Source organism: Cydia splendana, chromosome 1 (assembly GCF_910591565.1).
Source record: "Cydia splendana chromosome 1, ilCydSple1.2, whole genome shotgun sequence".
Classification (NCBI taxonomy): Eukaryota; Metazoa; Arthropoda; class Insecta; order Lepidoptera; family Tortricidae; genus Cydia; species Cydia splendana.
This window is the reverse complement of record NC_085960.1, coordinates 31,657,744-31,671,883: the sequence shown is the minus strand read 5'-3', so window position 1 is coordinate 31,671,883 and position 14,140 is coordinate 31,657,744.

The following is a 14,140-nucleotide window of genomic DNA, read 5'->3' as shown; positions in this document are numbered from 1 at the left end:
ATGTTTTCATATTTTTTCTGAACTTTGGTTCGAAAGTTATAGAGAGATGAACATTATTTTGGCCTTTCGAAACTGTTTTATTCAAAAAATATTCAATTTATCCAAAAAAGTTCTTAGAAACCTTCCAGTTATTTTTAAAGACCTATTTAATGATGTGCAACACGATGATTGTTTCGGAAAAAAAAATTGTGACAATTAGTTACATGTATGGAGTGCCCTCTTAAAAATACATTTCTTACAATTCTGAGTACTTAATCCAGTAGCGGCTTACAAAATACCCGTATATTTCAAATTTTTATGCCCCGTTCAGCACTCTAAATAGTTTATACTCACCAACTTGGGTATAAACGAGTAAATACGGGTATATTGAGTAAATACTGAGTATTTACTCGGTATTTACCCGTGAGTATTTACTCAGTACCCATCTCTACTCGCGAGAAGAAATCTATTCTAATATTATATATGCGAAAGTAACTGTCTGTTACCTCTTTACTCTTAAACCGCAAAACCGATTTAGATGAAATTTGGTATTGAGGTACAGTGAGCGAAATTGCATGGAGAAATTATGTATAAATTCATTGATAAAGTCCCCATGCACTTTTACGGCTGATGGTGTACCTAGTTTTAAGTCCCGGGGAAGAACATAGGACAGTTTTTATCAATCATCATCATGATTCCATGTAGACGAAGCCGCGGGCGGAAGCTAGTCTTTTATAAAACAAGAATATAATATGAATGTCTAAACTGATGAAAAAGTACAAATGACCTGACAAACAACTTTGTTCGTAACCTTTATATTGATCCCGAGGGAGCCCACAAAAAGGACTTAAACAAGGAAAAGGGATTTTCTTTACAATGTATGATTTTGTAATTTAACAATGACCCTAAGGGAAAACATAAAAAAGCCTTTTATACAAAGGTCGTTAGGTTCTTTTACAAATTTTACAATACAATGCATTGTTTTTAGGAGTTATAAAAGAACAAAGTTTGTCATTTATCGATCTAACGAGCTTAAGCGAAATAGAGAGACCACGGGGTGTTGCTTAAAAATACGAAACATATTGCTAAACATACCTAGGTTTCATGATTACACTGGTCACTGGTCATTGATTACAAAGGTCCGGACATCACATTAAAAATCCTGTCAGTTCTTGGACAGTAATTTCTCCAAACAACGGTCACGATTTAATGTTACCATTACCACGATATAGTATACAATTTTAGCCCATTCATTTCATTATTTCATAACCTTTCGTGGTTTCGTTCAGGGATGTAACGGATGTGGTTTTATCGGAACCGAAAACGGAAACAGATGTTTTCAATTTAGTTTAACGGAACCGAAAACGGAAACGGAACCGAAAACGGAAACGGAACCGAAAACGGAACCGGAACCACAATCGGAGCCTGAGTGATAGGTGGACGAGATGTTAAGGGTAGATCTATTAAAAACAAAAACTCCAAATATTAATCAGCCTTTATTATGCCAGGCCTTTATTTTGGATTGGAATTGCACCACTTTTGATTTTTTAGCAAAGTCTCTTTAAGGGTCATTTGTATTTTCGCCTCTTGAAGCGGCGTGTCTTTGGATGTCGAAGGCTGTGTATTTAACTATTTATCTTTTCAACTTCTGACTGGTTAAATTAATCATATTCTGCAACATGCATACACTTCAAATGACTTTTTAACGATGTAGCCGTTTTCTCCTTTCTAGAATAAACCTTCAGACAAAGTTTACACTTAGCCGTGTCCCCACTAACTTCATCAAAATAGTTCCAAATCGAACTTGATTTCGGCTTCATTGTGCGTTTTTTTACACACTAATTCACCACACACACTACCACTACACACAGTCAGTAGTCACTACACAACAGAACACATACGATTTTGATTTTAATAACACGAATAAAACAAAGTATACAAACAAACAACAAATTAGCGTAGCACGTGGCACGTGGCAAGCGGGGCGATTAGCGAATGACAGGTATAAACCTGTTTGTTTTTGATGTACGCCGCCGCCGCGCGAAGCATTGACATCCGTTATAACTTCCGTTTCAAACATAACGGAACCGGAACAGAAACGGATGTGTAATACCAAACGGAAGTTCCGCCTTAACGAAACGGAAACGGAGCTCCGTAACATCCCTGGTTTCGTTGAGGTATCTAAAATACCCTAACACTCGCTAAGTCCCTAACACCCCCTGCAATCTTGACAAAGTACTTAGGTATTTAGTACCCTGATAACCAGTGCCGTTTCTATTAACACGGCTTATATTGACCCGCATCCTATTTGGCATACTGGTGATTAATTAATAATTACTTCGTTCTTTTATGTACTGATATTGTTTTTAAGTTAAATAAATATTTTCTACTTGTGTACCAAATTTTTATTTTTGTAAAGCATTGCTTCTTCATTTCGTACAATACACACACACACACACACACACGCACGCACGCACGCACGCACGCACGCACGCACGCACGCACGCACGCACGCACGCACGCACGCACGCACGCACGCACACACACACACACACACACACACACACACACACACACACACACACAGCCGGCGTATTATGGATAGCTTTATCCATCTTTATCCACGTGATAAAATAACTGCCACTTTTTAACACCGTGGGATAGAACCGGACACCGATTTATCACGCTGTCACGTAGACAAGAACGGCCATCATATCCGTACTGGCGTTGTATATTAAAGATTAAAGAGAAACGAACGGGTAAGCGAATATTTTCAAGAATGAAAACTAGGTTGATTATTGTTTGCCTTTGAAACGATGAAGTTTTATACTTAGAAAGTCGGTCAAGTGCGTGTCGGACTACTCATGATAGAGGGTCCTGTATGTGAAGTTATAACTTAGTACCCACTAGTTGACGGTAATTAATGAAGTACTAAATAGTTTTTATTACATTCATGAGGTATAAAATAAACCTGCTGTGCCTTCTACCTGTGAGAGGGGTGAACAGGGCAGGTTCAATTTAAAGTTTTGAGATATAAATAATAGTTTTCATACGCACAAAGTTAAAATGCAATAAACAAGCCACTTCACGTTGTAAATACCTATATGAAGGGTAATACCTACTCTTAATTAATATACTACTCTCTGCTTAAACGTTAGACTTTTGATACCCTGTTGACGTTGTGCCAAAACATTAAAAGTTACAAGTTTCAGATCTCTTTGACCGTACATGATCCCACTCTTAAAGTTTTGCGATGTTGTTAATAAGCTCTTAATCTTCGTAATTTTTGCGAAGGCCACAAATACGGGTGTGTTTATTACTTGCAGTACGTGCCTTGATACAATAATGATAAAAACCACTGTTAGCACTGTTTCCAAGCGTTTAGATTAAATTTATGCAGTTACAGTTTTCGCGCACTGCATGCCTACACATACACCATAGTAAAAAGTAGGTACCTACAATTATCGAGCCATAGTACAATTTATTTAAGAACCATTAGCTCATACTGTAATCAAAAGTAAAGTTTCAGAAGCCCTGTCGAGCTAGGCCTCGCGTTGAAAACTTTTGTATTAACACAACTGGCTAAGATAAACTTTATATGGTTTCACTAAGGTTTACGATCGGTCAGTTCAGTTCACAGTTAAGAGGCTGGGCGGCGCGCAGCCCTCCGCGCATTCTCCTAGGGCGGAAAACCTTGCCAGCCTCATTCAGTCGCTGACAGCGCCCGTGCACGCCGCGATACCCGCGTACCACTCCATCGATCCATGCTCATACCGAAAACATTCTATTAAAGTGTAGTGTAGTGTCACAGCCACAATGTCTTTCGACCACGACGAGCTCCGGGACGAGTAAGTAAAAAACCTACTTGTAATTTGTAAAACGCTAGGAAAAGAACCGTCAATGAGCATTGTCTCCTCATCAGCGCGCGTAATGACTTTAACCTGCTTTAAGACCTGTCACTATGCGCAGTAAAGCGTCCTATTTGAACGTTTCAGTACATTTCTATAGAACGGTAATGATAGCGCCCTACTTGTACCTAATTACGGTTGCGTTGTTGCTTCGGTAAACAAGGTGACATGACCCATTTCGCACTTGAGAACGAGGGAAAGTTGCTCTCGCCAACAATGCGTTTAATTTCCTGACTGGCTGCTTTGTTATGAGCAAGATATAGACGTACATTAGACATTTCTTTTTAAATGCATGTGACAAAGTCGTACTTAGTACCTACAGTATTTTTTCTAATCATGTGTCTATAGGTACCTAGTTACCTACATATACCTAAATATTATCCATTAACATTAATTCTGCACTAAAAAGAGTAAATGCTAATAACATTACGAAACGTACCTAGCATGAGATTCAAACCCACGGCCTTTTGTAATGGCACCACGCACCAGTGATCCGGAAGATTGCTATTTACAATAAAATTCGTACCTAAGTTAATATATGTAGGTATGGGGTTGTGCACAAATCACGCGAGGTGTTTTCAGCTACTTTTTGACGCTCCCTCCCCCTTGGTGATATTTTTGGGTACCCTCCCTCCCCCACATAACCTCACATGTATTTTTTTTGAAAATTTTCTATCCGACCGGTCAAGAGGCCACGCGCTCCAAAATTTCATAAAATAGACTCGCTATTTTGAAGCGCGGAGTGAAGATTTATGTTTAACGAAACCGAGAAAAAGTATCTACTCATGTGGTAGGTATTTTTTCTTAGTTTTGTTCACTGTAGAAAAATACACGTAGGTCTCCTTATACCTGAGGGGTCCCCCAGCGTCATCTGTCGTGATTTTTTCGTAACCCCACCCCCCCCCCCCCCTATCGAACCTCGCGTGATTTGTGCACAAGCCCCATGTACCTATAATTAAACCCTTTTTAGTACCTATTAGGTGCCTATTTATAGAAAATGGGAATCCCTAGCTTTCATTTACAAGATCTTGTAAGTACAAATACTACAGAACAATTGTCACTATTTTTGAATCAAATTGGTTACTAACAGGTATTTTCTAACGGAAAATAGGTACAATAACTAGACAAAGTATAACACAATTAATAATTACTGGAGTTACGTATTTACCAACCCACACATTAGTTAAGCTAAGTTAAAACTGTACGCTAAGCGTCAATTATAAAATACTTCTCGTGTTTCTTCGTGTTAGTAAGAATTGTAAGAAAGTAGATACTTACATAGGTGCCTAATTTGTTATTTTAATTGTTTACCAAGAAATACTTCTTCTGGACTCAGACGAAAACTTTAATTGCAGGTTTAATCAGTTTAAAATGTATTCCAATTCCAATTGTCCATCAGCATCACAAAGCGCTTTTTAACATCTGGGGGCCATTCAACTTGTCTGAACCACAGTTAGTAACGTGGTCATCACTGTATTCACTGTCAGGTGAATACCTACTCATACGTCATCGTCATGCTGTCACTGACCTTACGAGTCGAGGTCCCTGAATGCACTAACACAACCACAACACAATAGAGAGCCAAGCCAAGATGCCAATCGTTTGCGGCCTATGTAGCGAACGAAACGGTAATCTCTATAGGTGGACTTGGTTTTTAGGTATGTATGAATGGTCACTTGGTCAGTTAATAATAATCTTAAATTAAGTGACGCCGTCATACCAAGATATCTCTGCACCGATTTTGACTTGACAAAGTATGGCAATGCTTATAGTGACAGACGAGAACAGACGTAGTTCTCGTCTGTCATGTAGGAATATGTAAGTCTGCCAAGGCCTTGGCAGACTTACATATTCCTGAAATGCGGGTTCATACCTACCGACTGGAATTGGTTTCTTGGTGGTATCAGATGGGTTAGTGTACGGTAACCGATGGTCATCTTGCTTATAATCTCGTCTGGCAAGGTGTTTCGGCAGGAAAAACCTTGGGAGACTTATATATTCCTAAAATGGGGGTTCATACCTAACGACTGGAATTGGTTTCGCTGTGGTATCAGATGGGTTAGTGTAGGGTAACCGATGGTTACCTTGCTCACATAATCTCGTCTGCCAAAGAGTTTCGGCAGGAAAAGCCTTGGCAGACTTATATATTCCTGACATGAGGGTTCATACCTACCGACTGGAATTGGTTTCATGGTGGTATCAGATGGGTTAAATTAGGGGTCCCGGTGGCCACCTTTGAGATAGTCTGCCAAGCACTTCCGGCAAAAAAAATACTGGCAGACTTCGCTTTTCTGTGTCTACATGTAAATTTCTAACTGCTGCCATAACTATTATTTCGGTATCAGATGGGTTAAATCAGCCCCCTTTTTTCGCACCGGAAGTGGCCTTCTTTTTCGTACTTTCGGCAAGTTCCGCCGTGGCAGACTATCGAATTCGGACTTAGCATCACTTTTATGGGAAATCATTGTGCATTTCATCGTGGTATCAAGTCGGTTAGAAAATTTGCGGCCGGCTCTTCTACTATCTGACACCTCTGACCAACCTCTGACATAGCGTAACAATAAAAAAGACTAGGTAGTCTAGGTACAAACCATTTTAAAAAATCCGATGAACGGTATAAACTCTAACAAAAGAGATGTACGTCACAAGCATCGTTGCGCACGCGTAGTATTCCTTATTTCCAATTCACAAAAACCTTCCAAACAATACGTCTTGAATTCAGCGTAAACATCGTTATTGTACTCTGAATTAAACTTTCCTGACTAGAGTTGTGCCGCGGGAATTTCCCGTTCTCGGTAATTTCCCGGTATCTAAGGCGGTCTTCACGTTGGGTGCGAATTCGCACGTCGCTCCGGTGTCCGAGTGAGACATCGTTTTATACGCACATAGCGCTGTCACGCTCATACATCAGTTGACTTGCGAATTCCACATAACCACTTAACCTACCTATACTATAGGATAGGGATAGAGAAGTTAATGTGAGTTAAAACCATAGAAAATAACGTTTCTCGGAAACAAGGTAGGTACCTATTTCCGTTTCATAAAACTACATTCACGGGACTATTCTGGTAAAATATTCCCAAAGACGGCACATCACTATTCTCACCATGCCCATTCATCAAGTTGACACATGTGAAATATGTATCGATAATCAGTTTAGCATACTGTATAAAACTAAAGGGTCGTACATCATCGACCATCGGCCGACAATGGTATGATTAATAGATTCCCATTCCCGTATGGCGACAGTCGGCGAAAACGGTTACTATTATTAAGAAACTTCATAACGTTTCACGTTTTTAAATAACCACAATTTCGAATAGTTTGAAATGTGACAGCCGCAGACACAATTTATAAGTAAGTATCTAGTTACATACTTAGCATACTTATTTCGATAAAAATAATTAAGTAAGTAGTTAACCAGAAATTGATCATAAATAATGATACGAAATAAAAATGCCTACAACAAGGTATACTTAACTGAAGGGTTGACGCAAAATAATTGGAAGATGACAAATGTAAATAGGACATTTCATAAGATTCTTAAATGACGGTTTCCCATAAATATTTCCGGGAACGTTACATCACTATTTCCACCATGCCCATTCATCAAGTTGACAAATGAAATATCAATAATCTGTCCAGCATACTGTTGGGAAAGTAGCTCGTACATCATTCAACCGTCGGGGGGCCGTTACCGGGAATATTCCCGCCTGGAAAATATTCCTGGGAGCAGTCCATCACTGTTCCCACCATGTCCATTCATCACGTGGATACAAGTGAAATATCAATAATCTGTTCAGTGTACTGTTGGGAAAGTAGCTCATACATCATCGACCACCGGCCGACAATGGCCGCGTGATTAATGGGAGTTAACTGGAACTGGACGCAACCGCGGGGAAGTAGGTACAGTCGACGTCAAAAATATGTTTACACTTATGCACCTTATGCTTTTGTAATAAGGCGAAAAATGAAAACATATCTTTGACGTCGACTGTACCTACGAGTATGGATACAGTCGGCTATATAAAATAAATAATTAATTCTTCTTTGAACTGCCAGCACAGATTTTTTTTTTTTTATTATTTACTTATGTACTTGTAAATATCGTCAAAACAACTCAATAATATTTAGTAAAATCAATAGTAGTGCCAGTCTAGACTGCACTATTAGTATTATAACGAAAATCGTGCTTTCGAGTTTGAAAGCTGAAGTAGATTACACAAATAGTTTTCGCATAATATACGTACGTAGCCATAGAGATTTTTCTTAGAATTTACATCTCTTCTATAATCATTGATCTGACTCTTTGTGATATAAACAAACACAATATCAAATAATCTAAGTGACGTCATCAACACAGGATTCTAAAAAATAAATTCAATTAGTGCTGAGTTAAGTAAGTTGGTTGATTTGTTTTTTATTACGCCTTCACGGTTGAAGTCACGAAAATCATCCTGAAAAGAAGTTTCCGGGAAACCGCAAAACAGATTTAAGAGAAGGACAAGGCTACGGATAAATTAAAAAAATAAAATAATTAGCTAACTCTACAGCATGCAGTGCGGCTAAGGGTGGTATTCCACCTGGCCAATGTGTATTTTGTCTCACATTTTGCTTAATGAGAGAGTGAGACGCAATGACATTGGACCAAGATATTGGACAGATGGAATACCACCCTAAACTATGCGTTGATTGTCGAGTCACTCTGAGAATCGCGACTGACACAGAGAACAATCTCTGTGTCAGTCGCGATTTCACGAACGCCAATAAGCGGTTCTCGAAATGTTTATCAAAACAAACAGTAACACAAAGCACTTTTGATTCTAAGTAACTACTTATATGATAGGTAATATAATACCGGGTGTGGCCTGAAATATGAGCAAAAAATTAAACTGTAGGCTGTACTCCTCATACTGACCAACATTTGTTCAGCAACTTTTAAAAATAACTTGTGGTTTGATTTTTAACACACTTTAAAGTTTATTCTAAGACGCAATGTATTGCGAATTTTGTTATGTTTAAGGCGTGAGAAGCAACGTCAATCACAATGATAGGGCGTGGCGCCATGGCGTCCATTGAAGATAATATTTATTTTGTATGAAAAATAGGGAGTCTAAATACTAAATATTTTTTAAAAGTTGTTGAACAAAAGTATCACCGTTTGAGGAGTACAATCTATGTTTTAATTATTTGCTCGTGTTACAGGTCACACCCGGTATATAGGGTGTTAATGCCTCGTTCATTGTTACTAATGTTCTTTCAGTCGGGTACTGCATTCGCTTCTCGAAAGTGTGCAAACCCGTGTGTAACTAATAAATAATAGTACAAACCGCCCGTATCTGGTAACGACTATACCACTTGGTTGCGACTAAATGATGTATTGATTCACCAAGTGTGCGGTTAGTCCGAGACCATGTTTGCTGCTGCTACTTCTCAAAAGTGTATCAAAAAACCCGTAGGTATATAGCAAATATTAATAGAACAACCCGCCCGTATTTCGCCGCTTCTCGGACTTGTATCTATAAACCCGTATATAAACGAATAAAACAACCGCCCGTATGTGAGGGCCTACCGTGAACCACGTTCGACGCGTTGCCTCCCTGTCACACTTACGTATGAATTTACAAGTGCGACAGAGAGGCAACACGTCGAATGTGGTTCGCGGTAGACCCTCTGCTGACTGTACCACTAGGGTGCGACTATTATTGCGATTAAAACTATGTGTTGATTGTCGCAAGTCTGCGGTCGGACGTCACTCTCGGACCTCACTATTCGCCTCTCGAAACTTGACTTAGCACAACGTGTTCGTAATTACGATTGTGTTTATAAATTGTTTATATTGTGTTTTGTGAAACTACTGAATTGAAGGTAAGATTTAATTTATTCATTTATTTAATTTTTATTCTGTAAATGTTTACACAATAAACATGCATAATGTAAAATAAACAAAAAATATACAACTATAGAGTTGTGCAATTATTTTACGAATAAAATACAATAAGTACATATTTTACACTCGGTTACTTACAAGCTACCTACTACCTATAGTGTGTTTGTAAATTGATTTAATCGTATGGCGTAGGTATACATAAACATACTCAAAAAATATGTAAGTAGCTAAATAAAATAAAATAATTATAAATCCACAGTTTGTAAATGCCATACAAAAATACTGGTTGCATTTTTTTTTTGTACTTATATTTTAATATAACTACATTTATAAATAGGGAGGCCTAATTTAGCCTCGTTTATGAAGAAAATGAAATGAAAAAAAACAATAATATTTTTTTCTATTACTTTTATACATGCTGAGAAAATATTAATTTATTTTTCGTCATGCACTAGGTATAAATACCTCTAACGAGTTATGGTACCAGTTCCCGACCTTGGGATCTGTTTGGCAACACAGCTGAGCTTATCAGTATCAATCAACAATATTGTCAGTGTTACATTTCCACAACATTCTTAGTTTAAAAAATATTTATGATAAGTTGATAACCCGCGACCCTAAGTGCGAAAGACTCCATCGCCACTAGAATGGCATGATGCAAATTGAATATTTCATTGACATTTACGCGTCCTTGACCGCACAGTCATGACTAGCTGTGCACCAGCTGCTCCGGTACGCCAAAACAATGTATGCAATGTAAACTGGAAATATGTATGTTATAATTAAAATACAGTGTTTTGGCGTAACACGGCAGAGCTGTGTAATACCTGAAAGTAGTGGAATATGCTACCAAAACAATAATGACCTATAAGAATGGTATATACGAGTATTCCTATACGCTATTATACACGGTGTAACATGAGGAAACCGAATAATTTTAACAGCGTATTCCTGATCATGTTTAGAGACAAAAATGTCCTATAAACTTTTTTGAAATTCGCCTAATAGTTTCAGAGTTAATACCAATTTAAAAAAATCAAGTTTTTATTGTTCTTCTTCTTTTTTCCATCCTGTTACCCCCTGCTGGGGTGTAGGGCTCGAATCTTTTTCTTCCATTGACTCCGGTCCTGGGCAGCTTGGGTATCCTACTCCTCCCACCCCATCCCCAATACACCCAGCTCTTGCTCCACAGAACGGCGCCAAGTAGATTTAGGGCGACCATGTTTCCGTTTCGTGTCGTTTTTATTGTTACATAGTGCAAAACGCCTTTTTGATGGCGATGGTGCTACTATGGGATGTAGTCTAAATATCCTTATTGATAGATGTCAAAAAGTGACAAGTAACACTGCAAAAACTAAGTTTTACAAAAAAAAAGGTAAAAATCCATTTTAAGTGACATGTTTACCAATAACATTTACTTTTTATGTACTAAATATATTCAAAAAATTGAAAAAAAGCCAAACAAAAAAAAATATTTTTTTGTCGAAATTGACCTAAATTCATATTACATTATTTCCTTCTTTTGACCTCAGAAATGCGTGGTTAAAATCTTCCTCGTGAACACTATGTATAAGACATTTTAGTTTAGACACGTACACCCTAAAAAAGCTACTAACTAAATATCTTACAATTTAAGATCATTTCCCCAAGAGATACGGCAGCTGCTCGGATGCTCTTACATAGTAGCAACAATAAAAAAAAATGATTGTCATCAGAATGTTGATTGGCCCATTCAGTAGATACGTGTAAACACGCAACACGAGTCAAGAGTTCGTCTCGAGTTGAGACAGGATTCCACCGCCCCCGGCAATATCCGTGCCTCCAGGAAATGTGGAATTCCTGCGAGGAAGCCGTCTGATCTGAGGAAGGCGGGATTGCCGTTTATTTTTGGTACGATGTATTATTGGGTTTATAGGTCATAAAGCGTAAACTTCAATTCTTGCGAACTAATATCTTGATGTTCAAGTACCTAACCCTTTTGTCAAAGTAACTGCTCAATTTTTATATGTCCTTTGGTAAAAATAGGTAGAGTTTTTATGGTACTAAGAGTTGTACTGTTTTTATCAATGATCCGCTGACCGCTACCCAAAGGTTGTCTGAAAGAGATCGTTTTTTCCGCGATAAACCCATTATTGTCGACAGTTGACAACTTTTACCCTAATACTTTTGTTTGTTTTTTAGCGGCGAATAATAAATAAGTACCTACTGTATTTTCTTAATGTAGGTATTGTATAAAATCTTTTTCACTTAGGTACCTACTGTTATTTTAATAGTTTGGTCCTAAAAGCAACAAACAAGCCCCTGTATGTTTTAATAAAAACACTCTTTGTGATTATGATCACAAATAATCGTAATCAACGGGGCTATTGCCAATATCTACATATGCCTACTTAGGAAAACCAGTCTTTATTGCGTTTTTTTTTCATTTATTTTTTTTATCCCGGCCAGCATTGAAACATGCCGTGTAACTGCGAGGTGGAGGTGGAACTGGCGGGTGCGCGCATGCATCACGCCAGCTGCGAGTACAGACTCACCGGCGCCAACGGGCATGTCAAACACACACCACACAGAAAAGTCCACGACGAAGAGTACCTCCCGTCTGACGACGATGATGATGATGAAGGAACGAGGAGCAGCATTAGGTTATTATTTTTATTTTCGATATTGTTGAGATGACGCTGGCGGGAAGTTTAGGCTCAACGGCGATACCAAACAGACGGCGCATAGAAAAGTCCACGATGAAGAGTACCTACCCCCCGTAGAGAGGAGTTGCATCCTAAGGTTACTTTTAAATTTTTATTTTATTTAGTTTTTGCTGATATTATGAATTTATGAGTTATGGCGCCAACGGACAAACCATCAGACCCACACGCCTCACAGGAAAGTCCACAACGAAGGGTAGGTAACCTCCCGTCCGACGACGAAAATTAAGGTTTTTATTTTAATTTTATTATTGATATCGTTACTTGACTGCTGATACGAGCTTTAAAATTATTTTTGAAATTATTTATAATCTTAATAAACAGAAAACTGAATGTCTTACAAAATTAATTATAGTTAAACTTGGATCGAATAGAATAGGTACTAGCTATTCTAATATTCTTACACCATTCTATAAAATGTAGTCCTTATTTTATTTTTTTGTTCTTGTTATTATGTATTCGTGTCTGCCCCTAGTTTACATAATTGAGCCGAAGATATTCGGTAAGCGTATTTAGGGGCATATTGGCTATGGGCCCGATTCGGATTTTGAAATAGACATCTATTAGACATCTTTTAGACATCACCAAGATACGATAACGATATGTTTAAGATCTAACCTGTCAAATTTGACATTTGCGCGATTCTGGAGATACTGTTGAACGATTTCCACAGGATATAACTTAGAGATCCAATTCACATCTAATAAATATCTTACTCTATCTAACGTAAAAGTGACATTGGTTGCCCGAATTGCGCTGCAAAAGAGAACTAGTTGATATATAAACTATAACGTATCTAGAATGGATCTAGTACGTGTCGCCTCTTGTGAATATCTTGAAGTTCGAATACGGCAGTATGACGACCCAATCTACTCAGCAGATAATGAGATAAAGCTGTAACTGACCCGTAAATTTAATTTTAGCCTTAATCGTAGTCTGTTTACCAAATACCAATTTACGTCATCGGCTAATCCTTATCTGTATTACGTTTCGCGTACGCAACAAGGAAACATTTTAATTTTGAAGCACTCTTGGACTGAAAGAGAACCGCAGAAAATTTAAGTAAGTAGCTACAGTCAGCAGCAGAAGTTGCTGAGCGGGCCAGGTGTTTAAAATGAGCTTGACGCGACTTTATTGTTAAGAGAATAAGAGCGTGTCAAGGTAATTTTGAACACCGCGCCCGCTTAGCAACTTCTGCTGCTGACTGTATTTGGCGGTTTTCAGTTTATTCAGTTGGTAGCAAAAATGCGGTATTTAATGCGGCACTTGCGGCAATCGTATAGCTTTTATTTTCATGTTATTTAAATATTCGTGATTTACCTACTCCAAAGTCACTGGGTAGGTAACTGCATTTTATTTCCGTCGCATGAGTAAACAAATTTAAGGGTTTTGGATTAAGAACGAGTCATCGCATCGTACATGAAATCGAAAATTGGTTGGTCTATTATACAGCCTGTGGCCTGTAATACGAGCAAAAAACTAAACTGTAGGCTGATGTACTCCTTATACTGACCAACATTAAATTTGTTCCACAACTTTTAAAAATAACTTGTGGTTTGATTTTTAATACACTTTAAAGTTTATTCTAAGACGCAATGTATTGCGAATTTTGTTATGTTTAAGGCGTGACAAGCAACGTCAATCATATGGCGTGATAGTGA